The sequence below is a fragment of the Quercus lobata genome, chromosome 10 (genome assembly GCF_001633185.2).
Source record: "Quercus lobata isolate SW786 chromosome 10, ValleyOak3.0 Primary Assembly, whole genome shotgun sequence".
Classification (NCBI taxonomy): Eukaryota; Viridiplantae; Streptophyta; class Magnoliopsida; order Fagales; family Fagaceae; genus Quercus; species Quercus lobata.
In genome coordinates, this window is record NC_044913.1 from 46,031,792 (window position 1) to 46,042,523 (window position 10,732).

At 36.1% G+C, this 10,732-nt stretch overlaps 1 non-coding gene across 1 annotated transcript; it reads left to right on the forward strand.

Moving 5' to 3' along the window:
- Positions 1-461: 461 nt before the first annotated feature.
- On the forward strand, positions 462-533 carry TRNAM-CAU. The gene has a single exon. It is a non-coding gene; the product is annotated as a tRNA-Met (tRNA).
- The last annotated feature ends 10,199 nt before the right edge of the window (positions 534-10,732 follow it).

The following is a 10,732-nucleotide window of genomic DNA, read 5'->3' on the forward strand; positions in this document are numbered from 1 at the left end:
CTTGCATAGATTTATGTTGTTTGAACTTTGAATATAAATATGCATGACAAACCAAAGGAGTTTGGAGAGAAATCTTTCAAAGTCTTCATATATCTTTTTATTAGATTGGAATTTTGAAAATCTAACTCTTAAATTGCATGTTATTTATGTTCAAATTAGATGTTATTTACTATTTGATCAATAAATTTATTTTTTATACATAATTTTAGGGAAAAAAAAAACTCCTGAAATGTAAAAATTTGATTAATAACATAACTATTGATCTTTGATTTTCTTGAAATTTTATGGAGAATATAATAAGAACATACAATCCAATAATTAAATTTTCAAAATTCATATTTAATAAAATTAATATAAGAAAAGTTTAAAGAGTTTCTTTCTGACCAAAAAAAACATATAAATATAAAGGGAGGAAACATTCATTAAAATAAATAACATTAGTTCCAAAAATTGTAATAACAATCAAAGTGGCGCAGTGGAAGCGTGGTGGGCCCATAACCCATAGGTGCCAGGATCAAAACTTGGCTCTGATAAAGAGGTGTAGCTTCCCAATGTTTTTTTTTTTTTTTTTTTTTTTTTTTAATACTATAAAAGAGAAAAAGGAATAAGATGATGATTTTAAAATAAATAAATAAATAATCATTTTTGACAATTTGGTATAGAATTAAACCAAGAATTTTAAATTACCATTATGTTTTCAATTGGAAGTATAAAAGAGAAAGGAATAAGATAGTGATATTATAGAAGGAATAATTGGTTTGGTACCTACTTTCCTGGGGCAGCCATTCAATTAAAAATGCGACTTTCCCCACAATCCTCTATCCTCTATAGTCTGAGGTATTACGAAGTACTAAGTCCATCTTAAGTATCATCGCACAATTTCTACAACTTGAGAGCTATTATTTTACCGAAAAAGATTTGAGAGCTATTACATAAGATTTAACTAAGGTTCCTATAAGGACAGAAAAAGAACAAAAGAACCACATTGTGCTCTTGAAATTTTGTAGCATTCCTCAAAGGACCTCTCCTAAAAATTGAGGTACTTGCTGCAGAAACTCGAAGGCAAAACTGAGAGCTGCAATCGCCCTGTCATTTCCTCCTCTGGCTTCAAAGTGATAGGTTTCTCAATTGCTGCTCCATCAACACAAAGCATCTGTTTGTACTCCTCATCACCGAAATCTACCATTGATTTTGATTTCTTATCCCATGGATTCCAGACCACTGTAATAAGGAAAAGAACACAGTAAGACCAAACAACATCATAATGAGGACCATTTATATGTTGGTGCACGTGAACCAATGGATATAAACCCATAATTATGATTTATGAATACATCAAGGACTGCAATCACATTAGGAGAACTAAGATAAACTCGATCCATTTGCAAGGAAAATATAAGGAAACAATATATCTCTAACACTTAGTAATCTCTAGCAACCATCTCTGGTAGAAAACAGTATATCTCTTACCCTTTTCTCTCTAACAGTTGCATTACACATTCTCTTTCTATTTCTTTGCTTCAAATTCAGGTCCCCAAAAAGAAATTTATTGGAACTGTACTATCTTACATAGGCCTAAAGCAAATTTGAGAGAAGCCAGGATGGATAGATATTCTGTAAATCTCCAAAGCTTCTATTTTCCAAGTTGAAAACATGAGTTTCATTTTGATCATTGAAGAAAATGCAATTCCTTTTCTACCCAGTAAACTCTTCAGCCAAAATCGATAAACAACAATAATTACCCAAAACTAAAGCTTGATCACCCAAGCTTTTTTCCAACTCCCATCAACCCCATTCTTCATCCAGCTTATACACTTTGAAATCAACCACTTTGGGACCATCACAGTCTCTAACATACCGGTTGGTATGTTCTACCCTCCTCCTTTCTTTATTAAAGTATCTATCAACAACATAGAGAGCTCCACGTGACTCCACCAAGTGCTTCTGGCTACCCAACCCACATAGCGGACGCAAAAATGGAACCAACTTCAATGACGAATTATCGATCCACGAAACATTTACCAATGTATCAATCACATAGAATTGGCCCTTATATACAATAACATCATCATACTCAAAACTGTTATCATCTGCAATAGCTAAACTCCTAGCTCCATATTTTGCAAAGCCTAATCTTCCAGCAACAAAAATAACAAAAATAGCAGAGACGTTTACATTAGTCTAAGGCGAATTGGAAAACATAACTACATTATTGGTAGACCTACATTCAATCTGAGTTTATGATTTGTAACATTAAAAAAGCTTATCAGATTAATATGGAATTGAAAAGAGTAGAAGTCAAATGGATAAGAATGATAGTTAGGCTGTCCTAACCTGTCAGCTTTATCCAGCAATGTTTCTTGAGAACACCTGGTGAATGTTATCAATCTGTCTAAACAGAGGTAATTCAAAAAACAAATGCACAATGGATAGAATCTTGACAGAAAATTGCAGCAAATCTAAATTTTAACAAAATGACAGGATAAGAAGGTTTGTTAAAATTACCAAACTTTCAGATTTTAAACAGTTTAAAACAAAAGCATATGTATATTGGAGATTTAATATGATAATTCATAAAGGAAATGTAGTGGTGAGAAGTTTCAGGGAAAAAACCTATTTGAAGTAAAAAAAGAGTATGCCGATCTTTAATTAATAATGTTGCAGAGAAGAGATGAGGCAGAGTAGCAAATAATAATGGCAATCGCAGTAACTTAACAGTACACCAAATAAATCTGCAATTACTTCACAATCCACACCATTGATTGTACTATAAGATGTCACACCTACCACACTTTTACATATTTTTGGCTTCAGTCTTCCTAGAACCAAATCCTTCTTACATAACCACCATCAACAAAGTCTTGCTTAACATCAAATTATTATAGCAGGCAACAACCTAGTACTTAAAAATATTAAATAAATCTGCATAGCCTCTAAATAGAAACCAAATTGAACCAATTTCCATATTATAGTTTTGCAAAAAAAACGTGTTTGCACAACTTCTAAGCAAATGTCAACAATTTTTCTAAGTTTTTTTTGTTAACTTTGTAATAACTATAAAAAACCTTGCAGACTTCAATCACCATTCACACATTATAGATATTGCAGCTTATACACGTTATCATGTGATATTCAACATTAGGGAAATAGATGTGGCTGCCAAAAATTCAATTGGAAAGACTTCTATGACATAATGATGCAGCAACCAATTTATAAATATATTGTATAACAACATTTAAGAACAACAATTTTTTTTTTTTTTAAATGTACATTTGAACTATCTGAATTCTAAATTAGACTACAACCTAAATTTAGCAAAATGGTTTTCATATAAATACAGCTTTATACATAAAATGTTAGTTGAATTCTAATTCAAACCACCTAAATGCAATGCAAATCAATTTAAAAAGTCAAATGCAATCAACTGTAAGTGCAAATCAATTTAAAAGTTTGTAATTGAATGTCACTGAAATGCAATAGAAAAATAAAAGCACTCAATGGAATCAACCCACCTTTTGCAAAGACAACCAAGCATTTAGTCAAACTTGGAAAGGATGCTTCAACTCACCCAAATAAATAAGTGGAGCACGATCTAATATACCTAGATTAGCTTCACAAACAAAACAAACACAATCAGAACTGATTGAGATCAAATACTCTTTTCCCTCCCAAATCACTCTTAAACATGAAGTTGACTAAAACTAATGTAAGAGTATAACTATCGAATTATCAAAAAAAGAAAAAATGCAAAAGTGATTAAGACATTTTGTCAAACACATGTTGTATACTAGCTGTGTTCTGCAATTAAAATGACTCACTGTAAGCCAAAGTAAACTTACAGAATTGGGAATCCATAGGAAGAGTATGATTTGAGATACCTTGAAAGCCCTCAAGTCAATGATGAATTCATGGGCGACTGTTCCATTGACTCCTCGAAAAAGAATGGGATAGTGGCTCTGTAATGTTCACATCATTATATTATACTAAGAAAACAATGAACTTCTATTTCATGATGCAGAAAGCCAAATGAAATTATTTTTCAAGATCAACACATATATGCAAACATAAAACCAAAAGATGAAAAGGATGAGTTAGGAACCTCAAAACGTTTTGCCATGTAGTTTGCATTCAAGGTTGCTATCTTTGAGGCTTCAGTGAGTCCCTTAGAACCCATCATGGCTATGTATGTATATGAAATTGGCAAAATAAGTGCAAAACCCCAAGAAGCAGCAGAAATGGTACCAAGAGGTTGAGCCCTTTTTGGTGCTGGAATACCAACTGTTGGTACCTGCAAAGGCGAGAAAAAACATTATAGCAACAGATTGATGAATGTATCTTATAGAATTGCAATCCAAAAGTTGGGAACACATTTTCAAGGATTATAAATGAAAATCTCAAAGTCAGATGCACCAAAATACCGGGGTGAAAAATTATTTTTTCATGTTCAATATACTTAACATATTTGACAATTGTTTAAGGGTTTGCATATAGTAGTATAATTCTTCACTCAGAAAGTTAAAATTTTCAAAACAGATTTAAGATTTATTCTAGCATATTTTGACATCATGTGTGATGTGATAGGTTTCTCTTACCACAGGATGCAATTGTAGAAATGGTGCCAAATGTTCTAAATGAGAATAAAAGGACAAATTTTTTTTTTTTTTTTTTGAGAAAAAATAAAAGGACAATTTAACAACATGAATCCACCCAAAAAAATACAGAAAAATGCAAAAGTGAGTGAGTCAAACATTCTAAATGGGAATGAAAGAACAGTTTAACAACATGAATCCAACCAAAAAGGAAAAAAAAAAAAAAAAAAACATAGAACTGTTAGAGGAAGTTTCAACTTTCAATTCTATGTAAATATTCTCATGAGAATAATCTAATCTCACATCAATGTTATAAAAAATCAAGCCACGTACACATTGTTCTAATCATGTAGAAATTGATGTTCCACTATTCTTTCAATCGCTCAGCCAACTCGGTTATGAATATGTCATTTTTTTAAAAAAAAAATAGGGAAAACTGAAAAGGTTCAAGCATCAATTCACACCAACATAGCAAAAATAACATAACATTGTGTCTCCAATTTATTATAGGCAACTGAACACCAATCGGTCAGGGGGAAAATCCTAAAAATAAATTGAAAGTTCAAAAACGTGTATAAACACCCTTGAACGTTTAGACCCCCAAATTACAACTTAACCAATTCAAGCAATATGTCAAACAACTAGTGTGCGGAAACTTAACATACGCTATAATATGAAATTGGTAAAAACTATCTAAGCCGAAACAAAACACAATCCACAGCAGATTATAAAAAGGCAAAGATAGAGAGGAAGGAAGATGCAAACACAAAAACAACACGCGATGTGTTATCGAAGAGGAAACCGAAGCCCTCGGCGTAAAACCTCTCCGCCGCCCTCCAAGCGGTAAACGATCCACTAGAAAATACAGTTGGGATACATGGACAGCAATAGACCCTCCAAGCCTAATCTACCCAGTGCACCTAAGCCCTCCAAGCTTCTTACTTCAACGAGGTTGCGCCGAACCTTTTTCTTTTCTAGCTTCCCGGATTCCGCTACTAGACGGTAGCATCAACCAATGAAGATTGGTTCCTTCCTAACTTCTTCCCAGAAATCCAAACAGCTCTCTCACAGTAGTGATAATGGTGAGAATCAGGTTTGGTATAATGCCTCTCAAGGATTTGACAATGGAGAGGAAGAGAGTTGAGGAATTTGAAGAGACTCTAATGTATAGATTGTGGGTGAATCAATCTTGTTTTTCTTTAGGGTTTCTCTCTCAAAATTCTCTCTGGAAGCTCTCTTACAATCGTGGGTAAAAGGGGTATTTATACTGGAGTGGGAGAGGAATGTGAAACGTCAGGTTTTACAAAACAGGGGTGGCTCGCGGCTTGACTAAGTCGCGAGATCCAGTCGCGAGATAACCGTATGGTCAATTGTCCTATTTTGTCCTGTAGTGCTCCAGCTTGCATAACTGTTCACCTTCCAGCATGCTTGGCACGTGTGCTGCGTCTGGCGGCTTGCAGCCGCGAGTCACCCGCGAGGCCCAGCCGCGAGTCTCTGTTTTCTTGCACACCCTTGAGCAATCTTCACTCTATCTCACTCACTACCCATACATCAAACCCACCTAAATACAGGGTTACTAAATGCTGAATTACAAGCAAATTTGGCACGGAATAAAGCCAATTAGATGGTTGAGTAAATTCAACCTTACAATCTCCCCCTTTGGCTATTCCGTGACAAAACCCTAAAACAGACTCTAGACTTAACATGTAAGTTGGGAACAGTTGAACAAAACTCACTCACACCTAACTCTAGAAGCTGTGAAGCACTTGAATCATATGAACATAATACTCCTGAAACACAACAATACACCATGATCATTGTAAGCAGAAAATAACAAAATGCATATGAAATAGGCAATATGTGATCAAGCAAAGATGGAGTTAAGAAACAAACCATGGCTTGATCAACCAAGTGAACACCACAAGGTAGTGATCACAGTGCTCATTCACACTTAGAATGAACACAAGGACATACAAGTTAACAAGCCCAAGGCAAGACACTTGTATGTTCAACACTCAACCAATGCATAGTACACAAGGTATATGCATCTAGGAACAATCCTACAAGGGCACAAGAGTGACAGTACATAAATCAAAATGCAAGACATTTAGATTAAAGTACTGATTTCAACATAGCATAAAGGCTGCATTAAGCAAGGTATATACCATAAAGCCTACAAACTATGCATAAAACATTAACCCTAAAAGCTTACAAAAGCACATGGGTACAAACCACCATATAACAACTTAAACTGAAAACTTAAACTGAAGAAGAATGTAAAAACACTCCCCCTTAGGTAATATCCTCCCCCTCTGATCATGCCTATCACTAGAAATAACTGTGCAGCCTATCAGTCTCATGAGAATTATTTTCAAAATGCTACACCATTACTAGAAAGAACTGTGGATCAGTCCTCACTTCATGACACTGACATTCCGAAATGGTTTGCTCACAAGGACTAGAATTACCTTCTCTCTGATCTGGATGACGCGTATGAAGATTTGGTAAAAAAATTTTATGCCAACGCAATTGTGGAAGAAGATGAACTTAAGTGCTGGGTTCGGAAAAAGAGCTTTTCTGTCTCTCCTGCATATCTTGCAGAAATCCTTCACATCAACAGACCAATATTCCGACATTCACCGGTTTATGATGATCTCTGTCCTGATGAGGAGCTTCTCAAAGAAAGTCTTGGTCAAGACTTGGAGTTCTCACCCAATGGAAAATCCATCAGTGTTTCCTCTCTTTCTCCAAAACTGAGAGTACTTACAATTGTGATGTTTCACAATTTGTACCCTTTATCAAGCACTGGGTATATGAACCTCGGACGTGCTTTGTTTCTTCATGATCTAATCTCTGATGTGGAAATAGACATCTGTGCTCATATCTTTCATGTTCTACGCAAAACGGTTCTTCGAACTGAGTCTCGGATATGCATTCCTTTCTGCAGTCTCATTTCACGGATCTTGAAGCTTAAGGGAATTTATCCAACGGCAGATGAATCTCCTATCTCAAAACCAAGTCCAATCAACATGCGTACATTCAATGCATGCATTGGACATAGTCAGAAGAGAGCCAAACCAGAAACTTCTGCATCTCACAGTGGCTCTCATTTCAGCACTCTCTCCCTTGATGAGAAACTTGATCGCATTGTGTCCTCTGTCCACGAGTTGAATACAAAGATGTCTGGACTCACAGCTTCTCTACACCATCACAGCACTCGATGGGATATGAAGTTTACCTCTCTTCAAACTCAATTGGATCAAATTCAGAGAAAGCTGGAAGAGGATGAATAGCCTATTCCATGACAAAAAAAGGGGAGTGATAGGCATGATCAGAGGGGGAGGATATTACCTAAGGGGGAGTGTTTTTACATTCTTCTTCAGTTTAAGTTTTCAATTTAAGTTGTTATATGGTGGTTTGTACCCATGTGCTTTTGTAAGCTTTTAGGGTTAATGTTTTATGCATAGTTTGTAGGCTTTATGGTATGTACCTTGCTTAATGCAGCCTTTATGCTATGTTGAAATCAGTACTTTAATCTAAATGTCTTGCATTTTGATTTATGTACTGTCACTCTTGTGCCCTTGTAGGATTGTTCCTAGATGCATATACCTTGTGTACTATGCATTGGTTGAGTGTTGAACATACAAGTGTCTTGCCTTGGGCTTGTTAACTTGTATGTCCTTGTGTTCATTCTAAGTGTGAATGAGCACTGTGATCACTACCTTGTGGTGTTCATTTGGTTGATCAAGCCATGGTTTGTTTCTTAACTCCATCTTTGCTTGATCACATATTGCCTATTTCATATGCATTTTATTATTTTCTGCTTACAATGATCATGGTGTATTGTTGTGTTTCAGGAGTATTATGTTCATATGATTCAAGTGCTTCACAGCTTCTAGAGTTAGGTGTGAGTGAGTTTTGTTCAACTGTTCCCAACTTACATGTTAAGTCTAGAGTCTGTTTTAGGGTTTTGTCACGGAATAGCCAAAGGGGGAGATTGTAAGGTTGAATTTATTCAACCATCTAATTGGCTTTATTCTGTGCCAAATTTGCTTGTAATTAAGCATTTAGTAACCCTGTATTTAGGTGGGTTTGATGTATGGGTAGTGAGTGAGATAGAGTGAAGATTGCTCAAGAGTGTGCAAGAAAACAGAGAATCGCGGCTAGGCCTCGCGGGTGACTCGCGGCTGCAAGCCGCCAGACGCAGCACACGTGCCAAGCATGCTGGAAGGTGAACAGTCATGCAAGCTGGAGCACTACAGGACAAAACATGACAACTGGCCATACGGTTATCTCGCGACTGGATCTCGCGACTTAGTCAAGCTACGAGCCACCCTTGTTTTGTAAAACCTGACGTTTCACATTCCTCTCCCACTCCAGTATAAATACCCCTTTTACCCACGATTGTAAGAGAGCTTCCAGAGAGAATTTTGAGAGAGAAACCCTAAAGAAAAACAAGATTGATTCACCCACAATCTATACATTAGAGTCTTTTCAAATTCCTCAACTCTCTTCCTCTCCATTGTCAAATCCTTGAGAGGCATTATACCAAACCTGATTCTCACCATTATCACTACTGTGAGAGAGCTGTTTGGATTTCTGGGAAGCAGTTAGGAAGGAACCAATCTTCATTGGTTGATGCTACGGTCTAGTAGCGAAATCCGGGAAGTTAGAAAAGAAAAAGGTTCGGCGCAACCTCGTTGGAGCAAGAAGCTTGGAGGGCTTAGGTGCACTGGGTAGATTAGGCTTGGAGGGTCTACTGCTGTCCATGTATCCCAACTGTATTTTCTAGTGAATTGTTTACCGCTTGGAGGGCGGCGGAGAGGTTTTACGCCGAGGGCTTCGGTTTCCTCTTCGATAACACATCGCGTGTTGTCTTTGTGTTTGCATCTTCCTTCTTCTCTATCTTTGCCTTTTTATAATCTGCTGTGGATTGTGTTTTGTTTCGGCTTAGATAGTTTTTACCAATTTCATATTATAGCGTATGTTAAGTTTCCGCACACTAGTTGTTTGACATATTGCTTGAATTGGTTAAGTTGTAATTTGGGTGCCTAAACGTTCAAGGGTGTTTATACACGTTTTTGAACTTTCATAAATCAAAAAGGCTGAGAGACAAAGCCTAGGTAGAATTTGATCTTCTATGGTGTTTCCCTGAAAGGAAAAAAAAAAAAAAAAAAAAAAAAAAAAACATAGAGAGGAAAACATATTAGGAATTGAAATCTACAATTGCAGCAAACTCTAATTAGGAACCCCCAACTAAATAAGTATCTATTGGGTTTTGTTTTCAGTGGTGGGGAAACCGATGGTTCCAGAAAATTCTCTTTTAAGCTATCGAGTTACGGTATGAACGAACTCTATTCTCTTTCCCCTTTCCTTTTGATTGCAATTTACTGATTTAAGCGGTTTATTTTCTTTTATACTAAAGGCTATCAAAAGGTGCTTTAACCCTGTGAAAGAGATTAAAAGGTGTTTTCCAAATCAAAACCCCAGGAAAAAAAAAAAAAAAAACTATGAATGCAGATATTAGAGAACAGGAAAAGGCTTAGTGATGGAAAACAAAAAGGAATCAAAACCAAAATCAAATCTAAACCTATCCAACAAAAAAACTCAATAAAAAGTAATATTTCATACCCAAATCTGGAAAAATGGAGAAAAACGTGCCGGAACCGGTTCCGACGATCTAATGGTGGCAGATATATAGCGTAACGGTGTTGATGCCCATAGTTTTTTCTTTCTGCTTACAACGATGCTCTAAGTCTGGTAAGGGAACGAAGCACTCTCTCTGTAAATCAGGCTTTCAAATGTTGTAATGATCGGGATTTTGGTTGGATTAAACCGTAAATGTTGCAAAATCGATGCAGAGTTCTTCGCCTTTCTCTGTTTCTTTCTCCGTGTCACAGGCCTCATCCTCTATTTCATCACCTCTCTACTTCTTTCCCCGTTTCCTCTTCACCTCTCTCTCTCTTTCATCACCCCTCTATTTCTATCTTGGTGCACATCTAATTTTAACCGGTTAATTTTTTGATATTTATAATGAGAGGCTTTTAAACGGTTTTTAGCATTGCCAAACAATATAATGCATCGCTTTTTAAACTTAAACGTGTCTGAATTTTAGATAGGCACGTATCTTATTTGTTGGCACC